The sequence below is a fragment of the Chiloscyllium plagiosum genome, chromosome 24 (assembly GCF_004010195.1).
Source record: "Chiloscyllium plagiosum isolate BGI_BamShark_2017 chromosome 24, ASM401019v2, whole genome shotgun sequence".
In the NCBI taxonomy this organism is placed as follows: Eukaryota; Metazoa; Chordata; class Chondrichthyes; order Orectolobiformes; family Hemiscylliidae; genus Chiloscyllium; species Chiloscyllium plagiosum.
Genome location: NC_057733.1, coordinates 6,326,038 through 6,330,145, shown reverse-complemented (window position 1 = coordinate 6,330,145; position 4,108 = coordinate 6,326,038). Strand labels below are relative to the sequence as shown.

General features: G+C 52.8%; 1 protein-coding gene across 2 annotated transcripts in view; it reads right to left on the bottom strand.

Moving 5' to 3' along the window:
* Positions 1-296, bottom strand: part of tmem94 (transmembrane protein 94) — a 137,221-nt gene extending 136,925 nt beyond the window's left edge. Inside the window, exon 1 of one of the 2 annotated variants that reach the window (XM_043714375.1) lies at positions 115-296. The gene's annotated coding sequence lies outside the window, so the exon portion shown is untranslated. The remainder of the gene's footprint in view (positions 1-114) is intronic. The other variant, XM_043714378.1, reaches the window with a different exon arrangement.
* Positions 297-4,108: the final 3,812 nt, after the last annotated feature.

Here is a 4,108-nt window from a genome sequence, read left to right as displayed (position 1 = left end):
TCCCCCCTCCCATCTCCCCCCTGTCCGCCCCTGTCCCCCCCTGTCCCCGGGGCCCGGCCGCACTGTACTGTACAAAGCGACGGCGACAACAACCCCTACAGCTTGCGACCTTACTTGTCTTCTGAGATCCTGCATCCTCAGCGGAAGTCTCGGTGCACGGAGAGCCGGGGCGAACCAGGCCGGACAATCCCCGGGGCCCAGGCCGTGGGGTTGCCGGGGGACAACAGCGGCCGCTCAGCCAGGAGCGGGGCACCGCGCACGCGCACTGCCCGCGGGCCGGCGCCACCTCACTGCGCGTGCGCAGAGCCGCTGCCCACGGACTCTGCTCTTCATGCTGCGCCTGCGTATAACCGGGGCACACCGACCGAACGGCGGTACGCATGCGCGGTATCTGTGCCCCTTTGTAATGGGCAGATGGTACTGGAGTGGACCCAGACACTGGGAAAGCTGTACCACTGTTTACCACAGCAAACAGTAAAGGTCAAAGCACTGAATGTTTTCAAGAAGGAGTTAGATATAATTCTTAAGGCTAAAAGAATCAAACGATATGGGGGACAAAGAGGGAACAGGGTCCTGAGTTGGAAGGTTTAGAATACTGTTGAAACTTTATTGCTGGAACAGCACAGCAGGTCAGGCAGCATCCAGGGAACAGGAGATTCGACGTTTCGGGCACAGGCCCTTCTTCAGGAATCCTGTGCCCGAAACGTTGAATCTCCTGTTCCCTGGATGCTTTGATCTCCAGCATCTGCAGACCTCACTTTCTCCTCGAAGGTTTAGAATACTAGCTACCTGATGAAGGAGCAGCGCTCTGAAAGCTTGTACTTCCAAATAAACCCATTGGACTATAACCTGGTGTTGTGTGATTTTTAGAATATCCTAGAATAGGATAGCCTTTCATGTCATGTGCCTCTCAGTGCCATCTTTGGTACAGGGTACCTATGTACAGATCCTGTAAGAAGAAAATGAGGAAGTGTGCTGGAAAAGCACAGCAGTTCAGACAGCATCCTAGGAGCAGGATAGTCAACACTTCGGGCATAATCCCTTCATCAGGAATGTGGGGATGGAAGGGGGCTGAGAGATAAATAAGAGGGTGAGGCTGGGGGAAAGGTAGCTGGGAAGGCGGTAGGTGGATGCAGATGGGGGAGGTTCATGGTGGTAGGTTGGAGGGGAGGGTGGAGCAAATAGGTGCGAAGGAAGATGGACAGGTAGGACAGATCAAGAGGGCAATGCCGAGTTGGAGCATTCGATGAAGTGGTGGGCGGGGAGATTAATGTTAATGTTGGTGCCATGTGGTTGAAGAGTTCAAAGACAGAAGATGAGGCATTCTTCCTCCTGTTGTCAGGTGGCTTGAATTTGGCGGTATAGGAGGCTCAGGATTTACATGTCCCTTCGGGAGTGGAAAGGGGAGTTGAAGTGGTCAGCCACAGGGTGGTGGAGTTGTTTGGTGCGTGTCCCAGCGATGTTCCCTGAAATGCTCCATGAGCTGGCGTCCTGTCTCCCCGATGTAGAGGAGACCACATCGAGAGCAACAGACGCAGTAGATGAGGTGGGTGGATGTGCAGGACAATCTCTGCCAGATGTGAAAAGATCCCTTGGGGCTTTGGATGGAGGTGAGGGGGGATGTATGGGCGTAGGTTTTACACTTCTTGCGGCGGCAAGGGAAGGTGCCGGGTGTAGAGGGAGGGTTATGGGTGACCTCCTTAGCTCCAACCACCACCTGACATTAACCGCCTCGAAGTCTCCATCTTTCTCACCCACTCCAACCTTTCACCCTCGCAAAGTGCAGCCCTCTGCTCCAACCCCAACTCACCATTAAAAAGGTGGACGGGGGTGGGGGTGTGGGGAGGGAGGCACAGTGGTAGTTTGGCGCACCAACCGCTACATCGCCAAAGCCAGGTGCCAACTCATGGACACCTTGTCCTACTGCACCCTTAACCATGATCTCACCTCCCATTGCCAATACATATCTCCCAGACCATCCACAACCTCATCACCTCAGGGATCCCCCATCCACAGTCTCCAACCTCATAGCTCAAGAACCCCGCACCACCTGATTCTACCTCTTATCCAAAATCCACAAACCTGACTGCCCTGGTCAACCTATTGTCTCCGCCTGCTCCTGCCCCACTGAAGTTATCTTCTCATATCTTGACAATGTCCTGTCTCCCTTGGTCCAGGATCTCCCCACATACATTCAGGACATGACCCACAACCTCCATGACTTTCGTTTCCCCGGCCCCCAACAACTGGACATCCAGCCACTATACATGTCCATCCACCTCCAAGTGAAGACCTGCAAGCCCTCAATTTCTTCCTCTCCTATCGACCGAACCAGTACTCTCCATTGACACTCTCATCCGATTGGCTGAACTAGTCCTCACCCTCAACAACTACTCCTCAAATTCTCCCACTTCCTTCAGACCAAAAGGGTTGCCATAAGCACCCACAGGAGCACCAGCTATGCCTGTCTCTTCGTAGGATCTGTGGAATAGTCCATCTTGCATAGTTACATCGGTACCATCCCCCATCTTTTCCTCCGCTACATTGATGGCTGTATCAGGGCCACCTAATGCTCCCACGGGAGGTTTAACAATTCATCAACTTCACTGACACCTTCCATCCTGACCTGAAGTTCATCTGGACCATCTTAGACACTTCTCTCCCCTTCCTGGACCTCTCCGTCTCCATCTCCAGCGACTCAACATGAATCTATTTCAAATCTACCGACTCCCACAGCTACCTGAACTACACCTCGGCCCACTTCCCCAGCCCCCAATCCCCCGTCCAGTAAAAATTCAATCCCTTACTCCCAATTCCTCCACCTCTGCTGTATCTGCACCCAAGAGGAGCAGTTCCACTCCAGGACATCCCATGTGGCCTCCTGTTTCAAGGACTGCAATTTACCCTCCTACGTGATCAACAATGCCTTCCAGTGCACCTCCTCCACTTCCCACACCTCCCTCCTTAAACCCCACTTCTCCAACTGCAACAAGGACAGAACACTCTGGTCCACACATTCCACCTCAAAAATCTTTGAATACAGTGCATTATTCTCCGCTATTTCTGCCACCTACAATCAGACCCCACCACCAAAGATACGTTTCCCTCCCCATTCCTATCTGTATTCCGCAGCGACCAACCCAACCATGATTCCCTTGTTAGGTCCCTGCCTCCCACCAACCCACCATCCACATTCAGCGCCTTCCCTGGCCACACTAACCCCCTCACCTCTGACCAAGGCTCCACAGGATCCTTTCACAACCAGCAGAGATTTTCTACTCATCTACTGTGTCCAGGGCCTCCTCCACCGCCAAATTCAAGTCACTCAACAACTGAAGGAAGAACGCCAATTCTCCCCTCCCCCCACCTTATCCCAGATCCAACGCTCCAACTTGGCACTGCTTTCTTCAACTGTCCTACCTATCCATCTTCCGTCCCACGTATCCACTTCACACTCTTCTCTGACCTATCATCATTACACCCCCCACCCCCCACCTGCATCTACCTATCATCTTCCCAGCTACCTTCTCCCAAGCCCTATCCATCCCCTTTGTATTTCTCAGGTCCTTGCCTCCAAACCCCACATTTCCAATGAAGAGCTTATGCCTGAAATGTCGGTTTTCCTGTTCCTTGGATGCTGCCTGACCTGCAGTGCTTTTCGTGCACAGATACTTGTTACAGAATTGAAATAATTTTTAAAATTCAGAATACAGAATTTAAAAGTCCAGAGTGACAATAAAAAGTGTCTATAAAGTAGTCAGGTTATAGTCCTTTTCCATTAAGTCCATGTCTGCCGAGCTTCAGAACATGAAGCCATGCTACCTCTACACACTCGCCCCTGTCCAGGGCTCGCTCTGATCCCCGCATCAGGATTTGGCCTGTGACTCACTCTGCTCCCCACTCTGGGTAGGCTAGGCTTGGGTAGGGTAGGGTGGGGTCGGGTTGGGTAGGGTAGGGTAGGATGCAGCAGTGTAGGGTAGTGTGGGATAGGGAAGAGTGTGGCAGGGTAGAGTAGAGTAGGGTAGGGTGTGATAGGGTAGGGTGCGATAGGGTAGGATAGGGTAGGGTGTGGCAAGGTAGGGTTGGGTAGGGTGGGATAAGGTAGGGT